Here is a 16095-nt window from a genome sequence, read left to right as displayed (position 1 = left end):
ATAATTTAAATTTTTACTTTTATAAATGGTAGGTCATTTAACTTGATTTTTTTAACAAGCTAGTTATTGGATGCCAGGTTAATCAATGTAATTTTCAAGTGGAGTCATTTAACTATAGTTATTAATATTATGTAGTTTTTAAAATCTTACCTCTTGGGTTAGACATCACATATCTATATATAATTTTCATTCCCCTTTAGTTTATTTTGACAATGTTAAATCAACATTCCAAATGTTTTGGTCCTTAAAGGGACATTCACAAAGTATATTGTGTATTGATTTTTAAATAATTCATAAAAGAATTTAAACATATTTAGAAAGTACTATAGAATTACATTCAGTCTTTAAATATACTTTGAAAAAAATACATCAATGCACATATCTTAGTCAATTACATAAGGCATCTATGTACAACCAACAATCAGCATCAAAATAGCCTATGTAGATATGTATTTAATCCAAGAATATATATTATTACAATCTAATGATTGAATACCAAAACATATTAAGTTGTTCAAATATTATAATCTTATCCAAAATGCATACATAACAGATAGCTTAATGTTCCTCTAAGCTGAAGACTCCAAAATACCTCCTTTACAATATATATTTCAGTCAGTGTGTAAAACAATCCAAAAGTTAATCTAAATTTGCTTTACTCATATGTTATACTAATTTAGCAAAAGGAAGGTGCCTAGGTTTCTGATATTTTAAGCATTATTGTGAAATGTTTATTTAAAGGGACATGAACTCAAAATATACTTAAAGGGAGACAGTTAAAGAATTAATGATTTATACATTCTGAATGAGTATTCTATTTTAAGCAACTTTAAAAATTGTCTCATATTATGAATGCTCCTTGTGATGTTGCACAATAGATAATTTATTTGCTTCAGTACTCTGGACAGAACTTGTTTTTTTTGGTTGGATTAATTTATCCAACAATCATCAAGGACAACCCAGGTTTTTTGAAACAATTGTCCGTAATCTAAAATATCATTATTGATTTGCAAAGAAAGATAACAAGATAATTCTTAACATTTGAGAATCGGATTAAATTATAAAGTTGTTTAACATTTCATGCTCAATCTGAATCACGAACGCTAAATTTGTTTGGACAGTGTCCCTTTAAGAGATTTAAAGAGTGTATTTACTTCTCTTCTTATCTTGACATACTTTGCTTGAAAAGCATATCGAGATAGGCTCAGTAGATGAAGATTGTTGGATGCACAGAGATGCCTTATGTGATTGGCTCAACCATGTGCATTTAAATTTCTTCTGTTGAGGATATCTAAATACTAAGATAAATTGATTTACATTTTAAAGTCTAAACAATTTTCTATCTCTACAGATCATTTGATACAATTGTTTGTTTGTAATGTCTATTTAAAAATAAAGACGCCATTGCACAATAACATATATGAGCACTTCAGACAAATACAAGCTCGAGGTTTATTTACTAATAACAAACAAACCTGTAGTTTAACATTTATAAACAGATTATCCAAGTTACTGACATTATAACCTGAATTTGAACATTCAGAAATATTGCGTGGGAAACGCATCTTGAAACACAAGATTAGCATCTTTAAACATTAGAGTCTAATGTCACGCAATAGCACACAATCAATGTGCATTATGAAATACATTTAATAGAGCAATATCAATACTTCACAATAAGTCAAGAAATGGATTTTATGAACAATAAAGACATGCAATATTAAATGTTTATTTGTATTAAAGAAACAGACCGTTATTAAACCGAGAAATGTCTACAACATTTAATAATGTGACAGTATTAGATTTTAAAGAGAATTTAATCATTAATATTTAACGGATCACGGATATTAAATCTGCGTCACACATATCCGCATGACAGGCCCATGAGTTACAAATAAGTTTACATGAAAAATGAAGTTACAGCACCACCAGGAGGTATGTGTAAGGAAGTTACTAAGATATGAAACATTAAGGAACGGCCAATCAGAGTTCATCACACAAACACAACTTGAGTCAGGATGGTCTCACAGACATTCTAACTATATTTCAAACTTTTATCCAATCAGATGTACAGATAACTTGTCGCATGGTGCATCTCATGTTTACTTCACCATATAAAAGTCCATTACACGTTGCCATCTTTGTCAGTTCTCTAATGCCTGCAGGCAGTATATATATTTATATATTTATATATTATATTAGTATCAAACCGAGCAGGCATGTCAGCTCCCAGGTTCACCAAGGAGGAGAGCGCTGCACTGGTCCACGCCGTCAAGGACTTTTATCCCCAGCTGTTTGGGAACAAGAGGAGGTTGACAGATGCAGTCTATCACCAATGCGGTTAGATTGGTGTGTGACGTCCAGAGGAGCCAGGATCAAATCATGAGGAGATTCGGAGATATGAGGTTGCGCTTAACAAAAAAAGTCAACCTCATAAGGGACTGGGTACAAGCCTGTAAAAGAGGGGGCAAAAGAGAGGCCCCGCGGAAACTGTACCTACTCCCTTATGAGGTGACTTTATGCGAGCTCCTCAATCTCCGGGTCCCCAAAAGATTTAGATCCTCGGCCTCCTCTTCTTCCCTCCCAGGTGCAGGATCTGAAAGTCCTGACGCGGGGGCCAGGGCAGCTGCTTCTCCGTCCGGTGGCCTGGGAGGAGATGGAGAATCTGAACCAGGTAATTATCCAACTTCACATAATATCTTAATATTTTTTTATTTAAAAAAAAATGTGTATATAGTCAGATACTAAACCTATACAGATCTCACAACATACACTACATATGATGTTTAGATATCTGATTTTATATTAGTGACACATGAAATAGGAATGATGTTTCTTGCGCTATACAGAATATGCATCACAGAGCGAAAATGGAATAGCGCATACACGTTAACATGGGTTAGCTGTAAGTGGCATTGCTTTATACATGTTGGTCAAATGACGGATGCGTAATTCCGCTTTGAATCATTGCGCAATGATCTCGAAAATGGAATTTCGCATACACGTTATCATGGGTTTGCTGCAAGTGGCATTGCTTTATACATGTTGGTCAAATGACGGATGCGTAATTCCGCTTTGAATCATTGCGCAATGATCTCGAAAATGGAATTTCGCATACACGTTAACATGGGTTTGCTGTAAGTGGCATTGCTTTATACATGTTGGTCAAATGACGGATGCGTAATTCCGCTTTGAATCATTGCGCAATGATCGCGAAAATGGAATTTCGCATACACGTTAACATGGGTTTGCTGTAAGTGGCATTGCTTTACACATGTTGGTCAAATTGAAATGTGAATTATTATATATGTGAAGAATACAGTATTCTTATTTTCAATATTATACATAATAAAAAAAGAAGAATACAAATAAATTATAACATATGCCCATCAATTGATGAGAATGAAATAACACCAAAAAATAATTTAAGCTACAGTAAACAACACAACTGATTGAAAATAAGAGTACAGGATATATTTATCATGAATTGAATTGAGGAAACAATTAACTCATGGGACTACCAAAGGATTAATATTTTTAAATTGATTTGCTAATAATGTAAAGATTTAAAACATGGCATGATTTGTATTAATGATATCCAATCCTCATTTAATATATTACAGATCTGGATGTTGGTGCTGGATCCTCAAGGCAGGGCTTGTCACAGTATGGTATGTCTCATTTTAATTGACATTTGTCTTAGAAACATGGACAGAACATTACATACTAAATCCACATTGTTCAATATTTATATGTATCTGCAAAATGGATTTTAAAACTTTTTGCAAATAAGAATAAATAAAACCAAAAAATAGGATTACATTGTAAGACTACTCTGATTTTGTTTGGAATTTAAGATATCCCATCTATTCTGGATGTCTTAATTTTAATGTAAGATTCTTTGAATGTCCAATTTATATTCTTCCCTTGTGTATTGCTTAATCTTATTTGTATACATTTTTAAAAAATACACACAATTTTGCATATGTTTATATTTTAAAAATATAGATTCCATTTTTGAAATTGATCACGTCATTTAAGGGACATGCCAACTAAATTTAACATAGAATTATTTGTAAACGTGATTTTATTGTTTTGTTTAAACATTTTATGAGCTACATTGGTTCAGTCTATTGTTTTAGTTCTTAAAAAAAAAAAAAAGGATTTTGGTTTAGGTTAAACAATGCATTACTGGTATTATCCGGCTGTTTTTCTATGCATAAATTGGCATATTTACAAAAGTTAAAATCATGTGTTCAGATAACAGTAGTACATAGTTTAAAAAAGTATACAATTACACATTTAGAGCTTCATGTCCCTTTAATAGATGAAAATTAAATAATTCTTAGGATATCCTTAAATAACATATTAGATTTGAATTGCATGCTCAATCCCATTCATTACATCAACATATGGAGTAGAGAATTCATTAACACCAACATTGTCAAATCAATCTATTTTTATATTAAAGGGACACTGAGCTAAAATTATTAATGTTGTAATTCAGATAGAGCATGCAATATTAAGCAACATTTAAATATAATACTATAATCATATGTGAAATATTCTATTGCTAAATGTATTTTAAAATCAAGATTGTACGTTTATCTGCAGCTCAATTTTGGTTGACAAACCTGGGTTTTTATTGATGATTGGTGGATACCTTCAACAAACAATATTTATTGAATCCAATATTGCTTATCTGCCTTTAAGATTAAAATGTAGCAACATTAAAATTATAATAGGAGTCAATGTTAAATCATTTGGAACAGCTTGAACAGTGAAATCAATGATTGAAATAAATCATGTCAGTGCCCCTTTAATAAACAATAGATTAATTAATCCTTACATTCTTTGGATTAGACAATATTGATATATAATTCACATATTCACTGTTGGAGTTACTTTATAGATATAAGCATACTCTAACAGCACCATGATTACATATTTGTACTAATCAATTTTGTTTGGTATTGTGATCAATATGTGTTGCGTCCTAAACAAGATTACTGTACATTGCACAAATGGCTCGATGTGCCACATGTCTTTGTTTATATTTGTCAACAGCTGTTATTCAAAATGTGGTTTGTGTGTATTCTTTTAAGAACATTGATCAATGGGTATATTTAGATATGCAATAGCATCGTATGAGATGAGTTTGATGTCTAATATAGTCAGAAATTAAACATATGTTCAATACATCATTTTTTACAGAATCACCTTGATTCAATCAAGCATTTTTTTTTATAATGACTGCTCTATTCTTCACATTTTCAAGTTGATTATTCTAATAAATCGATACAGATGTGATTTAGTGATATCCCAAATGTGTTCACTAATATATATCTATATCATTCATAGAGAGAGTTGGTGTGGGGAGCCCTGAGGAATCCAGCACTGACACAGAGCCGCATTTGCGGTCTTCTGGTAAGTTCATTGACTCATTTATATGTCATTGAAGGTGTATTGGTAATCAATATTATGAGCATGATTCTGATGAAGCATAACATTTGAAACAAACATATAATTTACTCCTCTAATTATATATTCATTTTCTTTGAATATTGAAAGATTAATAATTAAAACTTTCTTAGTCTACACCTTTGTTATTCAGAAGATGTATAGCATATGTTTGTTTCCATGTTCATTTTTGACAACAGTCATCAAGTGATACACACATGAGAAATCTTAAATGTTCTATGTACTATGCTTCTATGATTTTAAAATTAATACAAACAATACATTGAAAATATGAATCATTGAGAATAACAAATCTAGTGTCATTTGTATGCACCATCAAAATGATGTCAATCATAACTTTGGGTGTGTATATCTTTAATGCAACATTGATGTGTGTTTTTGAGCAACAGTAACATATGTTATAATATCGGATCTTAACGTGTACACAACATGTTATGTTTTACAGAGATTGATTTAACATGTGGGACGGAGGAGGAAGAGACTCCCTTGAAGTCTGATGGTATGTGAAATATATCTAACATGTTTCCAACATGTTGCTTTATTGGAAATCATTTTATTGAAGACATTCAAAGTCTACAGCTTTTGCACTTTAAAAAGGAATATTATTTGTCTGTTCAAATACACTACTGCCCCCTTTATATATCAGGCATCATGAAGATATGCTTGGATTTGTTTAAATATTTGGATTTGAAATTCATGCCATCATGATGTCACATGCATATTCTAGGCCAAACCACAATAATAATTTTAGAATTGCACAGACAGTCATTGCTATTCATATGAGTGCCTATATGCATACCATATCCTCATGTCATCATTGTTTAGAAATTCAAACACACTTCTAAGTATATTGCAAACATAATCAAGTTGAAATGCGTTGATTTGATTTCATGATGTATGAGATGTTAATATATTTATTATATTTATTTCAGATGGATCCTCCGCTTCTGGTCATCATTGTTCCTCCCCTGCCCAGCCCCCTGCCCAGTCCCCTGCCCAGCCCCCTGCCCAGTCCCCTGCCCAGCCCCCTGCCCAGCCCCCTGCGCAGCCCCCTGCCCAGCCACCTGCCCAGTCCCCTGCCCAGCCCCCTGCCCAGTCCCCTGCCCAGCCCCCTGCCCAGCCCCCTGCCCCTCCCAGCCCTTCCCATTTGTCCTGTCCTATCCCTCCAAAAAAACGCCCCTTCTTCCCTCTTTGCCGCTCTCCCCGTCTTTTGGCCCGTACAGCTACCCCAGCTGCCCAGCCCCCAACTCACCACTCCCCAGCTGTACGGGCTACCCCAGAGCAGCAGCACATCCCTCCCAATCCCATTCCTCCCCAACCCAATCCCATCCCTCCACAACCCAATCCCATCCCTCCACAACCCAATCCCATATGCATACCATATCCTCATGTCATCATTGTTTAGAAATTCAAACACACTTCTAAGTATATTGCAAACATAATCAAGTTGAAATGCGTTGATTTGATTTCATGATGTATGAGATGTTAATATATTTATTATATTTATTTCAGATGGATCCTCCGCTTCTGTTCATCATTGTTCGTCCCCTGCCCAGCCCCCTGCCCAGTCCCCTGCCCAGCCCCCTGCCCAGCCCCCTGCCCAGCCACCTGCCCAGTCCCCTGCCCAGCCCCCTGCCCAGTCCCCTGCCCAGCCCCCTGCCCAGTCCCCTGCCCAGCCCCCTGCCCAGCCCCCTGCCCCTCCCGGCCCTTCCCATTTGTCCTGTCCTGTCCCTCCAAAAAAACGCCCCTTCTTCCCTCTTCGCCGCTCTCCCCGTCTTTTGGCCCGTACAGCTACCCCAGCTGCCCAGCCCCCAACTCACCACTCCCCAGCTGTACGGGCTACCCCAGAGCAGCAGCACATCCCTCCCAATCCCATCCCTCCCCAACCCAATCCCATCCCTCCACAACCCAATCCCATCCCTCCCCCCTGTCTCAACCTTCATTGTCCTGGGTGTCGGATTGTCCTTCCCAGGCACAGCTGTAAGTATCATTCAAAATCAACATTATAAGATACTTAAAGGTACACTGAATGAAAATTTTTCAATTGTGATTCAAATAGAGCATGCAATGTTAATCAAATTTATAATTTACTACTCTTATCAATTATTCTTCATTCTCTTGCTATCTTTATTGAAACAAAAAAATGCCTATATTGTTTTTTATTCCAATAAAATATGGACATCATTTCTTTATTGTTGGATGAATGTATCCATCAATCAGCAGGGACAACCAAAGTTGATAACCAAAAATGGCCTGCCCTATAAACTTACATTCTTGCATTTAAAATATAGCTAGAGAATTCAAAAATTTAAAGAATACGAGTAAATTAATAATTCTTTTTAATGTCATGCTCTATCTGAATCAGTAACTAAAATATTTAGGTTTACTGTCCCTTTAATTTGATATCACTACATATACCAATCACCACCATCAGTGGGAGATGGAGAGTCCTAAAAAATGACTTCAGGGAGTTAGGTAGCAAGCTTAAAGCAAGGACCTCCAAAGTAATATTTTCTGAGATATTACCAGTGCCGTGTGTTAACTCAGTAAGGCAGAAGGAGCTAAGGTCTGTTAATTCATGGCTAAAAACATGGTGTAAAAATTAGGGGTTTGACTTTTTAGAACACTGGGCTGATTTTTCACTAGGGTATAAATTGTACAGTAAGGATGGATTGCACCTGAATGACATGGGTGCAGGTGTGTTGGGGGAAAGGATGGTAGCACGTTTAGAGAACCTTTTAAACTAGGCAAAGGGGGGGAGGGTAAATTAGAACAAAATAGAACAGAGAGATCAGTGTCTGAATATGTCACTCCCTTAATATCTCAAGGAAGGGATGACTTAAGAAATGTCACATTAGAAAGTATAGAGGAAAGTACACCAAGTAGCAGCAGAAAGCACATGAAAATTAAATGTATGACAACAAATGCAAGAAGCATGACAGGTAAAATGGGGGAGCTGACGCTCTTAGTTGCAGAAGAGGACTATGATGTTATCAGTATAACGGAAACTTGGTGGGATGATTCACATGACTGGGCAGTTAACTTAGAGGGGTATACATTATTTAGGAGGGACAGGAATAATAAAAGGGGTGGAGGAATCTGCATGTATATTAAACCTGACCTTAAACCTACAATAAGGGAAGATATTTATGATACAAGTGACAATGTAGAGACCCTGTGGGTTGAAATAAAGAGTGGGGGGAAAAATCCTAAAAAAATATTACTAGGAACATGCTACAAGCCTCCCAACATTAGTGACCTGGAGGAAACTCAACTACTTATCCAAATAGGTAAGGCTGCTAATAACAGTGCTGTAATTATGGGAGATTTTAACTACCCTGATATAAACTGGGCCAATGAAACTAGTAATTCAGCTAAGGGGGATAGATTTTTAAATGTTCTCAGGGATAACTTCTTGTCACAATTAATAGAGGAGCCAACTAGAAGTAAAGCTATATTGGATTTAGTGCTATCAAACAATACAGATATAATATCAAACATAGAAGTTAAAGAACATTTGGGTAACAGTGATCATAACATGGTCACATTTGAAATCTCTTTTCATATGCAGTGTTTTAAAGGCTTAACTAAGACTTTTAATTTCAAGAAAGCAAAATTCAACGATTTAAGGAAATCATTAAATAATATAAATTGGGACAATGTATTTTCTAATAAAAATACAGAGGATAAATGGATAATATTTAAAAATTTGTTAAATAAATATACATATCAATACATACCATATGGTTATAAAAATAAAAATAAAAAAACTAAGCCGTTATGGCTAAATAAAAATGTGTTAAAAGAAATTAGGAAAAAACGTAGGGCATTTAAATTATTAAAAGAAAATAGTACAGACTCGGCATACAATATTTATAAGGAATGTAACAAAGCATGCAAAAAAGCAATCAAATTAGCCAAAATTGAAAATGAAAAATTAATTGCCAAGGATTCTAAGTCTAACCCTAAAAGGTTCTTTAAGTACATAAATAGCAAAAAATCTAAGAAGGATAATATAGGTACATTAAAATGTGTGGAGGGTAGCATGATAAATAATGACAGGGAGAAGGCTGAGGTACTAAACCAGTTTTTTTCTTCAGTATACACAAGAGAGGAACCATTGAATGATACTTTGGAACAGAATAGAACATGCCAGTCCATACCACTAACTGGGTTTTGTTTAGAGGATATCAGGAAAAAACTAAAAAATATAAAGGTAAATAAAACTCCAGGCCCAGATGGAATACACCCAAGGGTGTTAAGTGAACTTAGCACTGTTATAGACAAACCTTTACTCTTAATTTTTCAAGACTCATTATCCTCAGGCATGGTACCCCAGGATTGGTGTAAAGCTGATGTGGTGCCACTCTTCAAAAAGGGAAGCAGGGATGATCCAGGAAGCTATAGACCAGTAAGTCTGACATCAATGGTGGGGAAGATATTTGAAGGGATTATAAGGGATTATATTGATGAGCATATTCGTGTAAACAAGATTATGAGTTCTAATCAGCATGGCTTTAGGAGAAATAGATCATGTCAAACTAATCTAATTAGATTCTACGAGGAAGTAAGTAAAAATATAGATAAAGGGGAATCAGTTGATGTGATATACTTAGATTTTGCAAAGGCATTTGATACAGTGCCACATGAGAGATTAATGCACAAAATTAAGGGACTGGGAATAGCTGAAAATGTTAGCTCATGGATAAATAACTGGATAAAAGATAGGGAGCAACGAGTAGCAGTAAATGGATCATACTCAGATTGGACAAAGGTAATCAGTGGCGTCCCCCAGGGATCAGTACTGGGCCCTGTTCTTTTTAATATTTTTATAAATGACTTGGAGCAAGGATTAAATAGCGACATCTCTATTTTTGCAGATGATACTAAGTTAAGTAAGGTCATTAGGTCAGAGCAGGATGAACTCTCTTTGCAAAGGGATTTGCTAAAATTAGAACTATGGGCAAGTGAATGGAAAATGAGATTTAATACGGAAAAATGTAAGGTTCTACATTTTGGAAGTAAAAATAAGCAGGCTATGTATTTTTTAAATGGGACAAGACTTAGCCAAACACAGGAGGAAAGGGATTTGGGAGTAGTAATAGATAACAAGCTAAAGATGAGTGCACAATGCAGGGCAGCGGCTTCAAAGGCTAATAAGATACTAGCATGTATTAAAAGAGGCATTGATTCAAGGGAGGAAAGCATAATTCTGTCATTATATAAAGCCCTGGTAAGACCTCACCTTGAGTTTGGAGTGCAGTTCTGGGGACCGATTGCTAAAAAAGATATTGCAGAACTAGAAAAAGTTCAGAGAAGGGCCACAAAGCTAATAAGGGGATTGGAGAAATTAACCTATGAGGAGAGGCTAGCCAAACTGGGTCTGTTCTCTTTAGAAAAAAGGCGCTTGAGAGGTGACATGATTACTTTATATAAATATATTCAAGGCCCATATACAGATATGGCAGAAGCTCTTTTTATTCCAAGAAAATTGGTTCTGACAAGAGGTCATAATTTAAGGTTGGAGGAAAGGAGATTTAATCTCCTGCAACGGAAACGTTTTTTCACTGTAAGAGCAATAAAATTGTGGAACTCATTACCAAAGGAGGTAGTGAATGCCAATACCATAGATACATTTAAAAATAGTCTGGATAAATTTCTGTATATAAACAAAATTCATGGATATGATTGCTAGTATTAAATGGGTCACATTTTAATGGGGTTATTTAAGCTTAACTGGAGCTTTTTGTAAGTATTTTAGATTTGTATAGGTTGAACTCGATGGACTTCAGTTTTTTTTCAACCTTATCTACTATGTTACTATGTTACCACTATTTGGATCCAACAATGTATGTACAAATGTTCATACATTATCTCTAGTATAACCCAGTGGGAATGTAATTTCTTCTGGTTGCTATGTTTACACAGCTTGTCCTCAATGCCAAAATGTTTAAGGATAGGTGTGCCTACCACAGTATAACAAAAATCTTTAAATTGCTAATGTAAGTACAATGTAAATCCTTTTACAAGATTTTAGACACTCAAGCTGTAAAAGTGGATCATCAAAAACCAATTAAAGGGGACAACATGTTGGATTAAAATGTCCATTTAATGGTTTAGGTCTGTCTGAATAACATAGTTCATGTGTAAATAATCAATGTCAACAAATTAATTTAAAGAATAATTTGTCTTTATGATGACAATGTATCTTTGCTTTTAATTTTGTCTGTAATCAAGTTGTAATCAAGTTGAAATGCGTTGATTTGATTTCATGATGTATGAGATGTTAATATATTTATTATATTTATTTCAGATGGATCCTCCGCTTCTGGTCATCATTGTTCCTCCCCTGCCCAGCCCCCTGCCCAGTCCCCTGCCCAGCCCCCTGCCCAGTCCCCTGCCCGGTCCCCTGCGCAGCCCCCTGCCCAGCCACCTGCCCAGTCCCCTGCCCAGCCCCCTGCCCAGTCCCCTGCCCAGCCCCCTGCCCCTCCTGGCCCTTCCCATTTGTCCTGTCCTATCCCTCCAAAAAAAACGCCCCTTCTTCCCTCTTCGCCGCTCTCCCCGTCTTTTGGCCCGTACAGCTACCCCAGCTGCCCAGCCCCCAACTCACCACTCCCCAGCTGTACGGGCTACCCCAGAGCAGCAGCACATCCCTCCCAATCCCATCCCTCCCCAACCCAATCCCATCCCTCCACAACCCAATCCCATCCCTCCACAACCCAATCCCATATGCATACCATATCCTCATGTTATCATTGTTTAGAAATTCAAACACACTTCTAAGTATATTGCAAACATAATCAAGTTGAAATGCGTTGATTTGATTTCATGATGTATGAGATGTTAATATATTTATTATATTTATTTCAGATGGATCCTCCGCTTCTGGTCATCATTGTTCCTCCCCTGCCCAGCCCCCTGCCCAGTCCCCTGCCCAGCCCCCTGCCCAGTCCCCTGCCCAGCCCCCTGCCCAGCCCCCTGCGCAGCCCCCTGCCCAGCCACCTGCCCAGTCCCCTGCCCAGCCCCCTGCCCAGTCCCCTGCCCAGCCCCCTGCCCAGTCCCCTGCCCAGCCCCTGCCCCTCCCGGCCCTTCCCATTTGTCCTGTCCTATCCCTCCAAAAAAACGCCCCTTCTTCCCTCTTTGCCGCTCTCCCCGTCTTTTGGCTACCCCAGCTGCCCAGCCCCCAACTCACCACTCCCCAGCTGTACGGGCTACCCCAGAGCAGCAGCACATCCCTCCCAATCCCATCCCTCCCCAACCCAATCCCATCCCTCCACAACCCAATCCCATCCCTCCCCCCTGTCTCAACCTTCATTGTCCTGGGTGTCGGATTGTCCTTCCCAGGCACAGCTGTAAGTATCATTCAAAATCAACATTATAAGATACTTAAAGGTACACTAAATGAAAATGTTTCAATTGTGATTCAAATAGAGCATGCAATGTTAATCAAATTTATAATTTACTACTCTTATCAATTATTCTTCATTTTCTTGCTATCTTTATTGAAACAAAGAAATGCCTATATTGTTTTTTATTCCAATAAAATATGGACATCATTTCTTTATTGTTGGATGAATGTATCCATCAATCAGCAGGGACAACCAAAGTTGATAACCAAAAATGGCCTGCCCTATAAACTTACATTCTTGCATTTAAAATATAGCTAGAGAATTCAAAAATTTAAAGAATACGAGTAAATTAATAATTCTTTTTAATGTCATGCTCTATCTGAATCAGTAACTAAAATATTTAGGTTTACTGTCCCTTTAATTTGATATCACTACATATACCAATCACCACTATTTGGATCCAACAATGTATGTACAAATGTTCATACATTATCTCTAGTATAACCCAGTGGGAATGTAATTTCTTCTGGTTGCTATGTTTACACAGCTTGTCCTCAACGCCAAAATGTTTAAGGATAGGTGTGCCTACCACAGTATAACAAAAATCTTTAAATTGCTAATGTAAGTACAATGTAAATCCTTTTACAAGATTTTAGACACTCAAGCTGTAAAAGTGGATCATCAAAAACCAATTAAAGGGGACAACATGTTGGATTAAAATGTCCATTTAATGGTTTAGGTCTGTCTGAATAACATAGTTCATGTGTAAATAATCAATGTCAACAAATTAATTTAAAGAATGATTTGTCTTTATGATGACAATGTATCTTTGCTTTTTATTTTGTCTGTTGTGTAGTTATCATTAATATTTGTTTTTTTCTTTATTTTAGGCTGTGACTCAACATGGCTCACGTTAGAAGGTCTAGAACGCGTAGAGCAGGCCGTGTTGAGGAACGCAGCTGTCCTGAGGGGGATGGCCGACACCATGCAGGCCCAGCTACAGGTTCAGCATATGACTCTACGTCAGATGAGGCGGTGGAACTCTATGCTTGAATCTGTAGCTGGACAGGCACAGGACGATGAAGGGGATGACCAGTAAGTGGAGGATCTGGAGATGCTCCAAGGGCGCTGATAAGAATCCTCCGTCCACATGTTGATGTTTGTTTTTATGGTTGCCATTTGGCCTTTTTTATGTTTATTGTTGTGCCTGTTGCACTCTTTTATCTTGTCATATGTCTCCAATGGGGCTATGCTGGCCCTTGGCAACTCTCTTCATGGACTGTGATGCACTCTGTTACCTTGTCATATGTCTCCAATGGGGCTATGCTGGCCCTTGGCAACTCTCTTCATGGACTGTGATGCACTCTGTTACCTTGTCATATGTCTCCAATTGGGCTATGCTGGCCCTTGGCAACTCTCTTCATGGACTGTGATGCACTCTGTTACCTTGTCATATGTCTCCAATGGGGCTATGCTGGCCCTTGGCAACTCTCTTCATGGACTGTGATGCACTCTGTTACCTTGTCATATGTCTCCAATGGGGCTATGCTGGCCCTTGTCAACTCTCTTCATGGACTGTGATGCACTCTGTTACCTTGCAATATGTCTCCAATGGGGCTATGCTGGCCCTTGGCAACTCTCTTCATGGACTGTGATGCACTCTGTTACCTTGTCATATGTCTCCAATGGGGCTATGCTGGCCCTTGGCAACTCTCTTCATGGACTGTGATGCACTCTGTTACCTTGTCATATGTCTCCAATGGGGCTATGCTGGCCCTTGGCAACTCTCTTCATGGACTGTGATGCACTGTGTTACCTTGTCATATGTCTCCAATGGGGCTATGCTGGCCCTTGGCAACTCTCTTCATGGACTGTGATGCACTGTGTTACCTTGTCATATGTCTCCAATGGGGCTATGCTGGCCCTTGTCATATGTCTCCAATGGGGCTATGCTGGCCCTTGGCAACTCTCTTCATGGACTGTGATGCACTGTGTTACCTTGTCATATGTCTCCAATGGGGCTATGCTGGCCCTTGGCAACTCTCTTCATGGACTGTAATGCACTCTGTTACCTTGTCATATGTCTCCAATGGGGCTATGCTGGCCCTTGGCAACTCTCTTCATGGACTGTGATGCACTCTGTTACCTTGTCATATGTCTCCAATGGGGCTATGCTGGCCCTTGGCAACTCTCTTCATGGACTGTGATGCACTCTGTTACCTTGTCATATGTCTCCAATGGGGCTATGCTGGCCCTTGGCAACTCTCTTCATGGACTGTGATGCACTCTGTTACCTTGTCATATGTCTCCAATGGGGCTATGCTGGCCCTTGGCAACTCTCTTCATGGACTGTGATGCACTCTGTTACCTTGTCATATGTCTCCAAAGGGGCTATGCTGGCCCTTGGCAACTCTCTTCATGGACTGTGATGCACTCTGTTACCTTGTCATATGTCTCCAATGTGGCTATGCTGGCCCTTGGCAACTCTCTTCATGGACTGTGATGCACTCTGTTACCTTGTCAAATGTCTCCAATGGGGCTATGCTGGCCCTTGGCAACTCTCTTCATGGACTGTGATGCACTCTGTTACCTTGTCATATGTCTCCAATGGGGCTATGCTGGCCCTTGGCAACTCTTCATGGACTGTGATGCACTCTGTTACCTTGTCATATGGCTCAAATATTCCTTATTTTTACAAGATTATTTATAAACGTTGTTGATGTTTTCTTACATACTAATAAAAGACATGTCATTGCACGATTCTTTGTCCTCATTCTTCATTTTATTGATTGGAAGCTCTAGTTTATCTGGTTGATCCTTAAAGGGACCTAACAAAAATAATGGATTTTCAAGAATCATATATGTAATACAATTGTAAATGACTTTAAGATGAACATCTCCAATGTAATTTTATTATTTGTGTTTATATATTTTTCTCAAAGCTTTATCATTGCATGATTATGATTAGCATAGTAATTCTTTTATATATGTATATATAGATTGTTATTTGTGTATATATGTATATTTCAATTTTCACATCCATGTGTGTATTTAGAAACTCTGCATGAATTGATGCACCTTTAACAAATGATCTGAGGATTGATACAATGATATAATCCCTGTAAAGGGTTCATTTTATTGAAATAGTATTGTCTATGTGTATCCTCTTTTTAAAAACAAAATAATGTCCCTTTAAGTGATGGTGAGAACAATTGTTAATGAATGTATTTTCATTTCTAAAGTGTTTTTGTCCTTTTTACATGAA

This window comes from Bombina bombina, chromosome 3, assembly GCF_027579735.1.
Source record: "Bombina bombina isolate aBomBom1 chromosome 3, aBomBom1.pri, whole genome shotgun sequence".
NCBI lineage: Eukaryota > Metazoa > Chordata > Amphibia > Anura > Bombinatoridae > Bombina > Bombina bombina.
Note: the sequence above shows the minus strand (reverse complement) of the source record.